Below are 19,598 nucleotides of genomic sequence, written 5' to 3' on the forward strand. Positions count from 1 at the left end.
CACAGGAATAACATTTTCAGATAAAATGAGTTAATTTAAAAATTTAGTAGAGTCAGGCTGAGAGCAGTGATTCAGTGTAATCAAAATTTTAAAACATAGAAAGCCCAAACACACAGAGCAGGCAAACCCACAGTGATACTTTTTTGCCAAAGGTTAGCGTGTTTTAGAAAACCTGAAATGATTTCTTATACATTACACATGAAGGTAGCTGAAGCAGTGTTGCTGGAACAGCACCTTTGTTTCAAGATATCAAGTGGATTAGAAGAAAAAGAGTACACAAAGAAGAAGGACCAATAAGGATGAGATAGATAAAGACATCTTTGTAAAAAGTCAGAGAATACATGTTGGCTATGTAGTGTGGTAGATACTGAAATGTCAGGCAAAAACCACATTTGAATGGACTCAAGCTATTTGAATAAAACACAAAATGTGCTCACTGCCAAATGTCTAGAGTCATGAAATATTGCCTAGGCAAAAGCAAAAATTAAAAATTACAGGGAAAAGACCTGGTGCCAAATTCCAAGATTCAAAAGACATATTGGCAAGTAGCAAAAGTGTTGACCTCACCACATTCTGCTGATGTTCCCTGGAATGAAAATTAATCCAACTACACCATAGCTGACGTTGGAAAGGCACAGTATTGTAGAGGGTATAGCAGACCTCAATTTTAAGTTCTTTTGCATGATACATGTGTCAGGAAAATCAGTCAAAACTGTATAAGTACAAGACGACTTCATGGTGAGCCATACTCACTGCAACATAGGTCACATAGAACAGTCTTTTTTCCCCAACACCTCAAATCTAAAAAAGTAAGTACAAAGTGAGTAATGTCTATACCTGAGATACTAACTAGTCAAAGACTACTAGTAATTACAAAATGTATTTATAGGGAGAGGGAAACAACCTATGTGTGCAAATCTTTGATTCCACTGTTGAAAGAAGAGATCATATCACAAATAGTTCAATAAAACAGACCAATTAAACATATCAAGACACTGATATGTGCAAAGAAACTGTTGTCCCTGTGATGCTAGTGAGATGGGACACAGGGCAGTACTCATAGAGATTACTAGCATCACCCAAACCCAAAAAATCCAAAATAAAAAAAAAAATTCTTTTGCATGCAAAAATTTAAACAATATAGTGAAAGATAGATAAAATATTCCAGTAGGAAGTGCCCATAAATCACTTGGGAGTGCTTTTTAAAAAACACTGTCAGTCACAGAAAGCCTTTAGACTATGCTACTGAAACTGCACAGTGTAAGCATGAAAGAGACTGACAAATAAATTGCTGATTTCTTATCCAGAGCAGCCTTGCAGTGCACAACTACAGTAACTTAACAAGAATGTGAAATCTCTAGCCTGATATTAATGCAGAAAATGCAGAGACACAGAAGCATCAGCTAAGTCTGCAATGTGCAGTTTCAAGGTAGGGGCTACAACACATCTAAGAACAAATGATACAAGACATAGATTTACAAGTGCGTGCATTTATCATTCTGTCACACTCTGTCAGGACAGCCAGACGCTGTGGGAGAAGCCTTGTCTGCTTCTCAACAATACTGGAACTGCCCAAATGAGCTGAGAAACCAACACAGCATCATATATAAAATCAACTAAATCATAAACCCAGGGTCAGTAAAAATAAATTCCCTCAGGTACACGCTGAAGTCCTACAAGAACAGCATCCTGCTCCTCCATAATGCAGTGACACTCCATTCTCTTCAGCAGTGCTGCACCAAGCCAAGACATCTGAGATCTCAGAAAGAGCTTTGTCATGCTCATGATGAAACAGAAGCTAGCCTACAGGACACTATGCTTGCTAAAAGTTTTTAGTCTAATGGTGGTATTGGACAAAAGACAATGAAGTCACACAGCATCTCAGCAGGTTTTGGAACAGGACCACAGCCATAACTATAACTTGGCATTTTGTTTGAAAGTCAATATAGATTATTTCTTCATTGTAGAAGGCTATTTGGACCTGAGTGACAAAATTAAGATCCTTTCAGTTCATATTTGGTGTTTGAAAAGGCATGTAATGTTGAAGCACAAAACGCTATTACAATCACTAGAAATATAACCAACTCAGCCAAGGAAATCCCTAAGACTGTTCATCTGAAGGAACAGATCTGCCTGTTTTACAGAGGATAGCTATTCTTCAGTCTCCAGACTGGTGTGTTGACAGGCCACCACCAACTCCAATGGAAGTTTAGATACCTTGTGCACATATAGGTGCATAGATACTTTACACATAATTTAGGATTTTTAACCTTTAGCTGAAGCACACAGAAGAGGCATAATCACATCATTTAATTTCAATTATCTAGAATTTGGTATGCAGCCAAAGCATGTTGCCAACTTCTTTCCATAGTCAGCAGAAGCTTGAGAACTAAACCATTCCAGAGGCTGATTCATCAAATCTACTAAGACACCTCTCCCAAGATCTCATGTGCCTATTCAGAGATGCTTATTTCTCCCCACTGACTTCAGAGGCAGTTTACTGAAAGAGACTAGGAAGGACTAATGTGAAGTGAGACAAATCCCTCCCCAAAATAATACTATAGTCACTCAATGCTGTGGTGATGTATTTTAGGCACTGTACCTTGTATAATATCTAAATACATCAGAGAAGGAGCAAAACAATTTTGGTTCCCTACCATCTTCTGTGCCCAAATGCTCTCAGGTGGGATGTGAGGGCTTTCCCCCATGAATTGGACCCTTCTAAACAGGAGAAAGAAAAGTACTGTTAAGTGGATCCTAGGAAAGAAAAATTAAAACACAAGGAGAGGAGAGTGCATTATTGAGCCTTGATGGCATGAATTGTCAAATTCACTAGGGAGACAGGTGCAGAGAAAAATGTTCAGGGAAACCACATCAAAGAGAATATAACATTCCATGGTGGGAATCAGTCACTTAGAATTCACTAATTGAAACATTCTTTCATTCATTAGAAATGTATAAATGGTTTGCAAAGGTTTATTAACTAAAATGGTTAGTCATTTTTAAAGATTCAAACAGAATAGTAGGGAGCTTGTATCTATCAATAGTAACTTCTAATGAGCAGATTATTGCCATCTATACAGTATTTATTAATAGTTTACCAGTATATTATGGACATTAGTACCATCTGCTGCAGATAATTATAACCATGTTGATAGGTGTTTGAACTGATTATAAGACACAAATGAATCAGTTAGACTTCATTATAAATTATTAACCAATTTAAAGAATCATTCTATAAACTCAGTACAAACTATATATAAATGTATCTTTATTTAAAGGATCACAAGCTTCAATTGTTTTTCAGGACCAGATGATATATATTTAAATGTAAGTTTTGCAGTTAAGAAATGCTACCAGCCTAAGTGATAGAATTTAAAAAATATGTTAGGGTGACACAATTAATAAAAATGGCCACAAATACGAATGAAAAGACTGAATTATGGAATAGCTTTTCATGATATGTACAATCTGGTATGCTGCTCACTTAAGTGATTGCCATGACTAATTTATGATCACATTTAGCTTTTGCTGGCATTCAGAAAAATATGCCATCAAAATTATACTAATTAAGTGCATAAAAAAGTGTCCAGGGTGAGACTATTTATGCCAATCTTTGTTCAGAATTGAAAAAAAAATAGAATCTTTAGATAAATTACATCATGAGATCAGTAAGAAAATTGGGGCTTTTGATAAAAACACTGACAACAATGGCAGTATAAATGAGCAGCACTGGAATATCCACATCTTTGGAAGGAGATGCTCGTGTATAGCACATGCTGGTACCACAGACAAGCACAGCTTAGCCGAGACATTCTCAGTGCTTTAGCTGTTTACTTAGGCAGCAACAGAGTTCTAAGAAATAGTTGCTATGCCAACCCATCATAGGACTATATATATATATGTGCACATTCATGACCAGGGCTTATTTTGAGAGCTCTGTTACCCTTTCTTCCAAAAGTTTAAATATACTACTGCTATATAGCTTCCATTAAGGCAAAACTCTGTTGTCTGTGTACCACAATGCACAGCCCTGATTTTTTCAAAGATAGGGCGTGGAGTATCTAGAGTAACATGAAGGCATTTCAAATAAGAAGCAGGCCTTTGACGTCACATTTCTACAATCACTGAACAGCCTGTTCTATTTGCAAGCCTCTAAAGATTTGGTGTTCAGATGATAAAGGGCACTGCTTTTTATAATCTATTATTAACTGTCATGTGTGTATTACTGCAGGAGTTCTCTGAAGAGAAAGCAAAGCATGGTTTGGTGGTACGATGATGAAGTGCTTTTTTGTAATATTTACCAGAACAATTTTCCAAATTAACTCCATCCAGCCAGTCTTCTTTTAGAAATACAGAAACAAGGCATAGTAACTTACCTCTGGAGCTTAGAAGTGATGCCTTCAGGTAAATACGCATTTTAAAAGAATTAAAAATCATAGAGGAGGCTCTTTAATTACCTTATTCTGTTTATGTCACTTTAGGGGCTTTTTTTAAAAATGCATTTGAAAGTTCAGTCTATTTATTTTGTAATTATTGGATGACTACATGCAGCACTGTCATTTCAATTAGATTTTGATGGCTGATAAAACCATTGTTGACAGCAAGTACACAAACAAATGAAGGGAAACCAGATTAGCAATGTTTGTGTCATTGCATTTAAATAAAACTAAATTTTCTGGCAGAAATATGATCAAATCCAAAGAGAAAAGAAAAACAGTAAATGGCATGGTAGGGATGGGATCATGTCAGAGATAATAATCTTTCTTTAGACATCTGGATTTTCTAAAGGAGAGTTATTTCCTTTGGAGACTTAATTTTAATTCCTGGAGAGTGTGGCCATTTCTTTTTCAGATTAGAAACCCAAAAACATTTATAAATGTCTTCTAACAAGAGTTTTGCAACAAGACAGACTTCTTGAAATGTGAGAAAAGCAAGAAGATAGGAAAGATTTCCATGCAGATACAGAGAGCTCAACCCACTAGAATTGATAAGGCAAGAACAGCCATTGTGATAAATTCCAAAGGTTAAAACATTCTGTCTATTCTAAAGATCCATAAAAAGGGGAAAGGAGAGGATGGGCGTGATAACACCATTTAAGAATTATGATATGCTTGCCAGATGAGAATCTGCATCAGAGAGTTGTTCTTTTTAAAAGAGAGGAGCATTGAAGCAGCTGCCTCTTGTGTCTCTCTGATTGAAATGAATGACATATTTTGTATTCATTCAAATGTCTATGGAGAAAATACCTGAAACTAGTGGACAAGAAAGAAAATTATACAATAAATTCTCTGAATTAAATGTGATACAGCAGTGCTGCCACAGGCTGAATGCAGTTCTCTGCTCAGTCTCAAAGCCTGATTTAGTTCAGTGTTTTTTTTGTCGATACAGGGTTGGGGTTTTTAGTATTTCTCTAGGAAGCAACAGATTCAGACCATTTTTCAATGGAAAAACTTCATTTTAAGGATTTTAATGTTTTGTTTGTTAAGAAATCTTACATTTCTTGGTGAAAATCTATTTCAAAATCTGAGAATTCTTAAAATTAATTTCCTTTGTTTATGTCTCACACAATTTCATTAACTCCTAGGGTTTTAGACTTTTTTCTCCACACAATTTCTGCACATGATTATCCTTTTTCTTGCTCTTCTTCCATGAGACAACATAGGCTTTACAATTCACATCCAGAAAGCATCTTACTCTTGTCCTATCTGGGTCCATACTGTATTTCACAGATCAAGCCAAAACCAGTTCACAGTTACAATATGTAGATGTGCCTCCTCACCTAGAAACCACTGTAACACAATTTTGGGGAACATTAAATAGAAAATATACTGACTTATGTCTCTCATTAGCACAAAGTGTGAGCTTACTGCCATGATAAAAGGTCCAGGACTCTTGAAAATACAGATACAGAAGAGCTAACTCAAGGAGCACATCACGTCTCTCATCTGGCCGGCTAGAGCACGTTCAGACTGTGCCATTATAACCAGACATCCTCTAAACATGATAAAAACATGTACCTTTGGTTGTCAACAACATCATGGTACTGGAGTTCAGAGCCGGGCAGGCAGTGATAATTTCTATTGCAGAAGTGTTATGTGCCTTTGAGGTAAGGAACAGACAGTGCAGACACTGAATTAGTGGAGAACGTAAGGTGGTTTTGATTAGCTTTGATCTTGAGAATCTTAAAGTCTGGATGGCTCCCAGGGTAACTGCAGAGCAGGAGTGGAAGAGAGGAGGCAGTTCTGAAGGACATCTCAATCCACTTTACAAGATTACAGTCGAATAGATATTCACAATTTAGCCAATATCATCAGAGTGTCTGTATCCACCCTTAGTTTCTCCTTGACCTTTGAAACTACTATTAAAGGCAAAATTCTAAAACAGTGTTGAAATTTCAAATGTGATCGTCAAGAAATTGCAACTTTTAGGCTTACCACTACTAATCTAATCTTTATTAGATTTTAAAAAATGGAAAATTTTGTAATTTTTTGTATTGTTTTTCTAAACACAGGGGAAAATACTCCCTACAGTACATTCCATCAAATGGTCAAATTCCAAACAGCATGCAGGACTCATCCTAAAGGAAGAATACAGTAAATCAACAATGGAGCAGAATTACTGCAACAAAGGGACTGGGGTTTTTTTTCCTCCTTTTTAAATTTAATACAACAGACTTTCCTAAATGATTTATGGGTCTGGGAGTCCTGCCTCTCTTATCCTTTCAAGAACAATCACAGTAGGCTGGAATGGTTTGAAAGCCTGAGCTGAGGGAGAATCTGCATCCTTATCCCTATAACACTCTGGTGCTCACTGAACTGTTTTCTCAGACTTCTATTTGCAACAAAACTGCTGATCTCAAAACAGCCGCATTATTTCTGTTTTAGTGTTCAATCTGTAAAGAGAGAAAAACATGAGAGATTAATGAGATCTTTTTCATCTCATGTTACTCCATTTATCTCATAAAATCTATTTTTCAAGGCTTTCTTTCCAGATCTTGCTGATATCTCTTTGTATCCTCCAGCAGCCCTCTTCAATTTCTCATTTTCTTTTCCAGTGCTTCATCACTAGCTTCTCAAATTACCATGTTAGGGGAGAAAAGGTAATAATTAGTTTCACTTTTCTTGATAGATTCCTCACAGTCACATACATCCAATCACAAACTAAAGATGAAGTAAAAAATAAAATATTCTCTTGGCAATGAGGAAATTCTTACAATTAACCATTCTATGCCAGTGAATTGGGAGTTTTTAGTTACTCATGAAAATGCTGTAAGACAATACAGTTAAATATGAAAGTCTCTTCAAAACCTCTTAGATCTATAAAGGATGTTGTAACATGAACCTAAAAGTAAAATAAAAATTGTAATATACAGTCATTCTATAATCTTATTATTATTCTGTTATACTGACAATTGATAGCATTGCTGAATTCTGCTAGCCTCTGTGATTATCCATAGTTCATATATTCCTCTGAGGTAAATACCAATGAATCTTACTGCATTATTGCACAGTGACACTCCTATGCTACTGTAAATAAGGAAACAGTGCTTGAAAACAACACACACACACACAAAACAAGCACAGAGCCAAACCAACCAGCAAGCAAAACTGCAGCTCTAGTCTGGAACACAATATGTTTGCATAAAGCTGTCTGTGGCCCCCTCTCAAAGCACAGAAGAAATTCCCAGATTCTGTGATCATTATCGGAATTTCAGCGGCTGCCATTTCGAATCCTGTAAGAGTTCACTTGATCTTATTTTCAATCACAAATATTCATGGCTTCTCGGGCATAAATTATAAAGTATCTGCATCTTCTTAGGTCAAAAAACTTCAGATAATTTTCCACTTGAAAGAAAAGAGTGAGAATAAGATGTGACAAATGCTAGCTACATCAATTAATGATCTTCTGGGATATATTCACATATTGCCTGGGTGAAGGCTGCATCAGAACCTGGGCAGAATAGAGAAAAATTTCAGTGTGAGTAATTAAATACAAACCAGATTTCCCTGATGCAGTTTTTCAATTAGATAAAATAATCTTCTCTACTCTCCATTATGCATTTTTTGTAGAGGTGGTCAGTGTTTAGCACTTACTGAATTTATAATACAGATGAGACATGTGCCTGCCCTTTTTTGAGCTATTTTATATGTTCATTTTATGACATATATTTTTAATCTTTCTGTATGAAAAGTGTGGTGATACATGTAAGTCATTATCATTCTATCTATCTTTAGAATGCCTAAAAGTAAAAACAGTTTGAGATATGTGTCTGTGTAGATTTTCTTGAAAAGCTGAGAAATTGTGCAAGTTATTTAGCTGTCACAAATTGCATCCTATCTTCCAGTTCTTTACAGATCAGAGGCCATTTTGGTAAATTAAAACTGGCTTCCAATGATGTAAGAGGTTCAATCCATAAAATCCAAGAAAGACTTTGATTTTAAGTACAGTGCAGCAAATAAAAAACCTTTGTTTGCTTGTTTGTTGGCAGAGAAATTCTAGATTTTAAGTGAGATAGCTTCAGTACGGTTACAATCTCCCTCTATGCTTTTCCACCCAAGTATGTGTCAGTGCTGTTTTATTTCAACAGTCAAATGAAATTACCCTTGTGCTTCAGCTGCACATCTAAAATTGCTGCTGTGAAGTCTTCTCTCAAAAGAAAATTAAGGAGGGTGTGAGGTGTGAGGAAACCTCAGCTGCCACTATTTGAGTTTCATACAATTAGTGTATTTCATTTATTTCATTCACTGAAACAAAATGGTTTTGTTTTCTTTGGTGTCACTCAGAAGCCTGGAACTCAATTCTAAGGAAGCACTGAGTTACAAACTGTATTAGCCTGCTCTAAAATATTTACTGAAGACACTTCTTTGGTAAGCTATGTTTATGTCAACAGAAAAAATGATGCACTAGAGATCACACACACAGCAACAGCAACAGAAGAAGGATGGAAACCTGTGGTTCAGCTGTCCCCCTAGGTGAGTAAAATTTTATTACAGATATCTCACACAGCAACTGTACAGCTTGCCCCAGTTGGCACCAGCAAAATCTTGGCTTGTATGGCAGATAATTCCTATCTTCTATAGAAGTATGTGCAGCTTCAGCAGCCCATGAAGCCTTTGAATTTCAACACAAAAGCTTCTGGGAGTTTCTTCTGATAGCTGATTAGGAGACAAGTAAAATGAAAATCTTTATTTTATTACTAAGTTTGATGCTTAAAAATATATGAACTCAGGGGAAATATTTTTTAGGTATATATATTTTCTTTTTATTTTCCTGCTTCCTTCTTCTCTATTTGAGCATGCTAACTTAATCGTTATATGTTTCCTTCTGCATGACAAATATTATATAGGAGCAAATTAAACTTGGTTTCCATGTCAAAAAGCAGCAACAATAGTCTTTTATTTTTACCTCTCTTAGCCTGTGGTAGCAGGACTGGCCATCTTGGTGAGGTGGGCTTTAAACAGACCCCAGGGAGGGGTCCAAAGTGGCAACCCCATTGCAAGCAGCTGGGGAATAAAACAGGACAACAAAACAGTAACAAACGTTCCTTAGCTGTGTCTCAAGATGACAAAAAGAAGAAAAAATATCTTCAAATTGTGAGTCTCTTTTTAGAAGGAGTCATAGGGAAAAGGTGAGATGTAATGGGTACAAATTCCTCCTGGAGAGATTCCAATTTAAGACAAAAGGAAAATTATTCTCAATTAGAACAATCAGCTATTGGAATTGATTCTCGATGGAAGTGGTGGATTCCCCAACACTCAACACTTTCAAGATTCAGCTGGACAGGGTGCTGGGTCATCTTGTTTGGACCACGCTTTTGACAAGAAGACTTGGACCAGATGATTCTTGGTGTGGCTTTTAATCTGGTGTTCTGTGGTTCTCCAAGGATCCCACAAAAATAAAAAACAGCCAGAATTGTTAGATGTATGGGATGTCCCTTCTTTGCTCTCCCAGGACCCCCAGTGTCCCTAAAGGAAGATATATGAAAAAGACTGGGATACATCTAACTCCCCCCCACAAAAATTAATCCTATCTCAGTGAAGGCAACAGTCACTTTCAAAGATGTTGCAGTTCCAATGATATATTCTATACATACACTAAAAATTTTGAAGTTTTGCAGAAAAACTTCAATGATTTCTCATGAGGTGGTGTGGGTCAGAGCTTTTTTTTCATATTCTGTTAAAACAGAATCACAGTGACATTAGCAGAAGCTATGCAGAGGTAAAAGTAAATTAATGGGAATGTGGGAGGATAGAATTTCATCATGCTTTTGACGAGAACGCCTTTGGCACTCTACAATAATTAGTCCAAATTTGCTACATTGCCAAAAAATGTCCTGACTCAAATTTTGAAGCTTTGGCATATTTTGCTTGTGTCTTCGTTTTCATGCCATTTCCTTGATAACAAGCAAATGTAAGTGAGATTATAAATTTAAATAATATAGAATATGTACTGTAGCCCTTGTTTACCCTGCTCAGACAGGATTTTTATTAAAGGAATGAATGAGTGACCCCCCTAGTATTAACACACCAGCAGTACTAGACAAGCAGAAGGTGGTCATAGTAAAGGCAGAAGCTTTGCTAGCAGCACTCAATCTTACCCCGTGTGAAATAAGATTATTACTGAAAGAAAAATACAGCTTACTGCCTTGTTCTAATATTTTTTGTACTTCCAATGGTGCCCTAGAATCTCTTGAATGTAATTTATAAAAATATTTGAAAGAGACTGAAGCTTGTGCTTTCCATGGACAAGAAATAGGACTCTAAGGGGCTGCAAGGTGCTCCTTAGCTTCTGCCTCTGGTTGATAACTCTCAGGAATTTTTTTCCTGTGGCAATTACAGCACTGAGGGAAAATCTCCTGACTGGGAAATTATGAGGAATCATATTCAGGGCAATATTGATGCTTTATGGTAGATACATGCTCCCTCAAATTCTTCTGGACAATGGGATTTCTCACTTAGATGTAGCTACCTAAGAAACATACATCTAACTGAAGCTTGATTTCAGAGCTAAAGAGGAAAAATAATTTTATTGAAGAGAATAAACTCTCTATTAAAAATTACATTCAGAACAACAGGCCGAAACGTTTTGGAATGAGAGAAGACACTTTGGAGACCAAGTGTGTTGACTCCATAATGTAGCATCTAGCTCAGGCCAAATATTTACCTTTTCCCTATCTGAAGTATGTGACATGAGTAACAGCTGCTTGTAAGAGTTTTGATCTTTGTATTTGAAGAATAGTGAGTTAGAAGTCCTAAGCAGGTTGAAGTAAACTGTAGCGAGGCTGAGGATCACAGAAAGATTTGAAAATATAATGATTTTCAGTTTCTGAGTATATGAAGATTGGGGCTAACTTTACTTTCATGGGAGCCAATTAAAGCCTTTTTGCTTTCAAAAAAAAAAAAAAAAGAAAACCAAAAAGAAATTACAATTGTGACAATAAATCCCATTTTAGAAAATTACATGACAGGAGTAAAACTGTTATTGAAAGAAAATCCAAAAAATTGAATTAAACAAATAAAAAGAATGGTTATTGAATTAGGACTGTTAACTGCATGGGCACATGTCCAGGCACATCTACAGGACTGCTGGAGCACCAAGACCACAAGGCTGTTACAGTGGGATGGGTGCATGCATTCACAAAACTCTTACACTATTGCATTCTTGATCTGATGGATAGTTCTGAGAGAAAGGCTGTGTGTCTATTTTTTAAAAGCATTTATTAATTCATTTGGCATCTTATTTCTCATTCTTACATTTTAGGGAATTTCAGTCCTCGTTAGCACCCCAAGATAACAATGCTGTTTTCTGCTTTTTGGTTTTTGCTACTTTCTTGGTAACTAAACAACAGCCATAGAATAAACTAAGAGGGAAAACCAAACAACATAATTTCTTTCAGGATGTTCCCTATAAACAAATGGAAACAGCCTTCTTTCTAGTACTCCCTATCTTTTTTTCTATTGTTCTATCAATCTTCTGTGTTCCGGTTTTGCCATTTACTCTTCTACCTTCTCAACATTTTAATTTCATGTTAAAATAAAAGCTAAACCAACAGAAAAATATTTGACTGTACCACATTGGAAAAAATAAAAGCAAACAAACAAAAACCAAATATTTTTAAAATCCTAGAGACCCTGTGACAGTAGCAGTGATCTTGTCACACATCCTTGCAGTCTTTTAGCAAATTAATTGACATCCATCTTCATAATCCACTTTCTTATTAACTTCTATTTTTTCTTTCTCCATCCATGTATATATCATGTTTTCACCTAGGAGGAAATGTCAGATTTCAAAATAGGAACAGCCAATTTAAATTAAGTATTATTTTCTTTAAAATGGGAGGCAAAAAAACCCATTTTTTCCTAAGTATGTACTTGACAGAATTTATATGTCCTAAGCCAAAGCAGTATGATAAAGATTTATCCATTTCTTATGTCATGAATATGATATTAATAATATTTTTAATATTAAGTATAATTTTCATTTTATAACAAGTCAAAGAGTATCAGTGCTACTTGATGCAGACCACTATCAACAAACAAAAGGAATTTTAGAGGCAAAGACATGGAAAATCCTCTCTGCTATTAGAAACTATTTCACAGAGGGGTTTATCAACAGATAGAGTATGACATTTTCATTAACTGAATGATCACTCGGTCAGTCCAAATCTGCTGAGGTTTATGGAAATAGCTGAGTTACAAGAAGTTGGCTTAGAGCTTAATGCAAGTCACAGCACAATGACTCCTACATTATCATTGCATCATTTCATTTACACAGTCACTCTAATTGACTTTAATAGGTTTTGGATCAGAGCAAACACACAGACAAAAAGATTGATTATACAAAACCAGAATGTTTTTATTAAACTTGCCTCAAGTATATACAATCTCAAAAAATCTCTATATCAGCAGCTAGAGGCTTTAGGAATTTGTGGCAGACAGCACAGAGACATTTTGTCAGCTTCAATTTAATTTTTAAAAGATAAGGTTTCCAGAAACTTCTTTTTAGAATGTGTTTAAAGATTGAATCTGTCTCATGGACCACCCTCTGTTCACATTGACCACTAACAACTAACGATTACACAGTGGCCATCATTTTCATCAGACCATAATGTTAGTAAATTGTTATCTCAAATCCTATTTTTTTCTCTTTTTAGTATGATTTATAAGGAGAAAAGAAAAACAAGAGGGCTGGAATATGTCAGCAGCAGCAATCTATACAGAAAAAAACAAGACTGCTGTAAGTCATAGGCGGACCACAGGCTACAGTTTAGGAAACTCTTCAAGCTTCATTCTGCAAAGCATCATTGCATTGCTTCATCGGAGGAAGTGGATGTAAATCACAGAAAAGGCACTGCAGTCTGTTCTGTGAAAGGAAAAAAAAACCCAACAAACAAACAAAAAAAATACCAGCCACACAAAAACCCCACACCAAACAAAACATTGAAGCCATACTGACAATCAAAATTCAGTGTGTGCAGTGTTGCCATGAAGTAAATCTCTGAGAAAATGTAGGTCTTCATTGTCTAATTTTCAAATTATTCTCTTGTCTTGTCTAAAAGACATGCATGGACATTTGTTTAGAAGTGTAAAAACTTGTCTACACTTTTGTAGCATCAGTTCTATGGAGGTCCAAGGACTAAACTTGCATGCAGACATCCATATCTGTAGTTATGCTTTACAGATGGAAATTCTAACTCCAAGAACTGTCAGTGTTAGCATTTATATGTCAGGCAAAAGCAGTCATTCTGCAATTATGAGAGTACAAAATCTGAGCTGCATGACTGATTGCTGCACCAAAAACTTCTTTCAGTCAAAGTCTTCTACATGCTATATAGTAGGACTACAGATTACATACTTTAGTCCTTTTTCATCTACCACACTATTTTATTGTTCTTGTACTTTTAATAGATAAGCAGAGAAGAAAAATGCACTCCTAGAATTGATTTTTTTTGTAAAATAAATAGGTTCTCTTTTGTTGACCTTGTACACATGACAGTAGCTGATCTTGGAACAATCATTCTAGTTTGGGTTTTGACATAAATTTTTTTAGGCCTATTCTGTTTGTGCAAACTCAAGTCATGTATTGATAAACTCAGAATACATTCCTCTCTTCCTCTGCTCCACCTTTTCCCTCCTCTTTCCATAACTGTTTTCAGTCTGTCAAGGATTTTTACTCCTATTTCTTAAGGTTTCTTTTTTTGTTTCTTTTTCATTGTGCTTTCAACTTCTATGATTTTTAAAGACAAGAGAAATGAAATGAGATATATAATCAAGACAGTTTTCACTTCACTTGTTTCTCTAAGAGACATTTTAAAAGAGATTTTGATGAAGGGGAAAAACAGCCCTACTATGTAATGATCTTTTCAATGGCAATCCACCCACAGGGGCATTTTAATATGTAAATGACGTTATTGTCTCACACATGACAATCTGATGGATTTTAAATTCTTCATTTGTTAAAATATAATGAACAGCACTTTTGCTGGTTTTATTAATGCAATAGCACTTTATTCACCCAAAAAATGGCATAGTTGTTCCAAGCTACATAAGGTGATACTATTATTGAATCATTTGAGACCTTGCAAATATGAATACAGTAAAGAGCTTATTTTCACAGAAATCCACTCTAACACCATGCTGGCAGCAAAGAGGTGCAGAGACATTTTCATGTTGACAAGCAGGTGTCCTCCAGCTGGCCCAGGCAAAATAATCCCCCTACTAAAATATACAGATAAGTAAATATGTACGAACACATATATTCTCATTGTACAATGATTTTTAGAAACCCAGCAAATAAAATCAAAACTAGACAAGATTTATGGACTGATGACTAGACATCAAACTGTGACAACAGAAACAGACTTCTCTTCTTACACGCTTCTTTTCCTTAACAACTCATACGTGTATATAAGCAGACACAAAGAGAATTAACCTAAAAAGATAAAAGAAAAAACTAGAGTATGGTTTTGAAGGATCTTGTAAATATATTTTGGCATGCATTTATTTGGATGGCATTTTCTTTGCCCTCTTTGTGTCTTTTGGAAAGTATACATCATATTATATTTTAAAGATGTAAACATGAAAAACACAGGCTCAAAAATTTTGTGCACGCTATACTGTGCTCCTAAAAATCCAACCCTATTTACTATAAAGGGCAGAAGTCTCAATACCACTCATATCAGCAGAAATGAAGGGGTACAGAGTCAGAACAAGTCCCTTATTGACCTTATATTGTCTAAACCTTCAAACACTAGCAAACAAAGCAAAACAAAACAAAATAAAACAAAACAAAACCCTTCCACCAGATCACTGAAACTGTGAAACTTATTTTGAAAATATCAAGAGCGTTTAAAGATCATAAATAAAGGTCACTTCTTTGTACTGTCACCACCTTTTCATACACTACAACTGAGCTACAAAAGATCCTTTAAATGGTTTCTAAAGCCACAGCATTTCTTTTAGGTTCCTTTGCAAACAGTTAGGATTTGCCTAGGAGAGAATGGAATGAAAATTCACCACTGTGTTTTTCACTCTCATTTTGGATACATAGGAGGGTGATCATCTCTGCAAGAAAATTGAAAACGTACATAGCAACTTTTTCAAATTACTTTTAAAAACCATAATGCATTTAACATGAAACAGGTATGCTAATAAAGTCAAACTCTGAAGAAATCTAATGGAAGGCAAAAAATACCTTTCTCAGGGGGATTATCAAATCTTTTTCAGCTCTGTTTTACAGCAATAGGGAAAAAACACTAAATAACTGTGGAAAAACAGTGAATTATTAACATTATAACTTTGCCATAAATGCTAGGGAAAAGGGCACAAAATACCATCTTATTGTGCTTTTAAGAAGCATCTAACTTAACAGAATCAGTCAGCTATAAAAATGTTAAATTAAGAAATTGGCATACATCACAAGAATAGGATGGCACATAAAGTGAAAAAAAAATGAGATTACTATCTACAGTACTGTAATGTACTAAGGTATGATTCTCTAACATTTCTAACTACTGCATCACCACCAAAGCTTAAATTTCCACTGGATGCCACACTTCCTAGAGCTGTTTATTTGAAGATGCTATGCATTTTATTATTTAATCACAGCTCTGTATGAACTGGCACATTAAAGAGAGGGGAAAATGCCATGCCAGGAGCAGCCAAAACTCAGCAACTGTGAATTTATTTGTACCCTAACAGTCATTTTTCCAAGTTATTTCTTAATCATACATCACACATACAACAACCATTCCATTTCACTAAATGTCTTTGGTTTACTTCAGTCTTGCATTTCTTTCTGGTTTTCCCCATGCTTGCAATTACTGAGGCAAAGAAAGGTCTGTTTCTTATGGATTCCATATTTTCAGATAGGCTTCATCAAGGGAGTAGTAATGTATGAATTTAGGATATCACACAAAAATTCCCTAGAGGCTTGTCAGAGTGAATTGACTTTTTCTTTTTTTTTTTTTTTCTGTTCTGGGAAACTAAGCAATTTTGACATTGCCTTGTTGTCCAGGATACTATAAATACAATGAAAGACCTTAAGTGGGATTCCAGTCCTGGCTCCCAAGACTAATTGACATTGGGCCCAACTCCTGTTCAAACCTCTACATGTTCTGTCTCTCTGGCAAGAGAAACCTGACTCAAATACAGAGCTAAAAACCTAGATAGCACTAATTCCTGTTCAAAAGTTTGCTCTTTGGATCATTTTTGGTGAGAAATGTATAGTTGCCTCATCACTGAGATCGGCATATTAAGTTTCTTTCCAATGAATGAGAAGAAGGTACTTCTGAGGACTGATTCACCTACAGGAATTTAATATTTAATTAAATAATGCCTTTAAACACCTATTTCTCACTAGTGATTACAAAAGAAGGCTATAGCAACTATTTCATCTATGAAAAATTGCAGTGGTGACCTAAGTTAGCTGAGATAAATCTGACCTCTGTGGCCACTAGACCACAGAAGAAAAGATGGTCTTTGAGGATTCTGTTTGCTCACATTCATCTATGTAAAGCTGCTACATGGAGAAAAGAGGGAGGAGGTAAAAATCTCAAGTATGTTTCCTATAAAAGCAAAGAAACAGGAACAACCTGTCAATTGTCTGTGCAAGTTCAAACAATTTCAGAAAGAGTACTGTATGTGTGAGAGAAAGAGGGAGAGATGCAAGTTCTACATTTGGTTTTTAGCCAAATGGGAGAAAAAGCCTTTGTACCAGAGATTATATGATTAATATAATAATTTATCCAACCTAATAATTTGAAATTTTATTGTTTTGAGTAGTAATTTTAAAATATGCTGTAGCCCAACAGAAAAATGTTTGATGTATTTGGACATACTTGTGTGGTAAGTGAGAGATGATAATGCAACTTCACCTTTATAAAAGTGTTTCTCAAATTAATAATTTCATTGAAATAATAATGGGCAATATGCATTTCACCTCATTTTAGACACCTATGTTGCCTGAATCACTTGAGTCATTCAACTGAAATTCCATTTTTATTCAAAGAAGAAAAATGGGCATTTGAAGGCACAAATCTTTTGACCTATTTTAGAAACAGATGATTCATGCCCTGAAAATGCCTATTTCTCTTCATAAAGGGATATTACTTACTTGGATGTAGTCCTTCATATTCTACACTTACATTCAGTGAACTGGTTCTCATTTCTCAAAGTGTTTCTGAAAAAATTCATTATGTTTTCTTAGTCTGGAAAATTAAAGATCTGAAAATTAAGTATTGTGAGTTTGGTTACATATCACTAACAGGTGAGGGGGACTATTTCCATATTTTAGGTAGAGGAAGAGGGCACAGGGGAAAAAGGTAAAATTACTTGATTATACATATATATGTATAGATAGATAGATAGATAGATAGATAGATAGATAGATAGATAGATATAGATATAATTCCAAAGATGATCTGGATTTTAATTTTACATGGACCTAATTTCCTTCTCAGATGGTTTGAGCATCTCAGAACTTGTTAAATACTTTTAATTCTTCCAGCCTTCCAAGCATGGTTATCAGATTCTTTCCACCTGTAAATGGTTTTCTGATCTCCTAAACTGCACTGCATCACACTTTCGTGTTCAGATAAAAGGAAAACTTCAGAAGAGTCACATTGTTGATTTTGGTGTGCATTTTTTTAAGGAAATCTTTAACTTTTAAGTGCTGAAAAAAAGTTAACTTACATTTCTGCACCACAAAATGTGCCTAAATATTTATATTCTCTGTAATGATAAATCCTAACAATGTTCTTTACCAAAAAAAATCTCATCTTTCTAAAACTAACCTCATTCCATGTGTCATTCTTCAGTGTAAACAGATAGGGAATGCAGAATGACATACAAATTTACGTAGAAATGAATTCTTAACTATTAAAAATAGAATAGACCACACTGCAGAGAAAACAGCTAGAACAAAGCATGCAAAGACTTTATCATATGTTAAATCACTAGGTTAAATTTCAGTTTTTGACTTAAATCAAATTGAAACAAATCTTCTATTTTTTCTAGTAAAGAAAAATTCTATCTTTTAGACAGATTATGTTAGGTATCTTTAGCATAATACAGTCATATTGATACGGTCACATATATATCACAGGATCTGTGACCTTTCTCTGATAAGTACACTCCACAGCATTTTGATATCAGTTTTAGTATTGGGTGGTTTTTCCCTCACAAACTCCCACCTTCTTCTGAAGTTCACTTAAATTTTCACCAAAAAAAATGGATCATATATTTTTTCTCATTCCTTTTATACACCAGGTTGCATATTATTCAGAAATGATAATTTCTACATGGTTAAATTTCATAAATTTAGCTTGTCTAACTTTTTCTGATTTGCAGATACCATATTGCCATTGGGCGAATCAGCTCTATTCTGACTTGAACAATTTTCTATTTTTCATTTTTTAACGTGAAACGTTTTAGATTCAGTTACATATAAGTATTCAGTAACATTTTCCTCTAGAAGTAAGCATTCATTCCACAATGAAAGAACAGTACCATATTCCCAGCAAAAATCCTAGACCACTAAGTGTTTTATCAACATTACTACTGATGAAAACAGGAAAATAAATACATTTAGCATCGATTTTTGGTCCTTCTCTTTCGTGTTCTCAAAACCATGAGCACTATATTAGAGTTGCTACAGTGTGCTACTAAGTACTGGAGATGCACCTAGTGTAGTAGTCTATATTAAATAAGTACCATTCATTACTTCCCCACAGACAAGGAATTTAAAATACATCAATTCCTCACAGGTGAGGCAGATTGTGATTTACATGTTAAAGTGCTCCTGTGACTTGATTTGCATAGGAAAGACTTCTGGCACAATGAAAGGAAGGATTAGTGAGCATGACAAAAGTGCTATTAGTGTAGAGAGTACAGACTCTCGTACAACACACCTTTCAACCGGTGTATTTACATTCAAATTAAAAATACATAGATCTTGGTGGGTCTCCCAGCCAGGAATGAAACAAAGGTCTTGTCTCAAGAACAGTAAGACTAAAGTTATTAACAGTGGATGAAACTGTAAGCAGAGTCAGTGTTACCGTGGTCACAGGGGTTTTCAGGTGAGGGAAGAGATAAGAA

Source organism: Zonotrichia albicollis, chromosome 2 (assembly GCF_047830755.1).
Source record: "Zonotrichia albicollis isolate bZonAlb1 chromosome 2, bZonAlb1.hap1, whole genome shotgun sequence".
NCBI classification, from domain to species: Eukaryota; Metazoa; Chordata; class Aves; order Passeriformes; family Passerellidae; genus Zonotrichia; species Zonotrichia albicollis.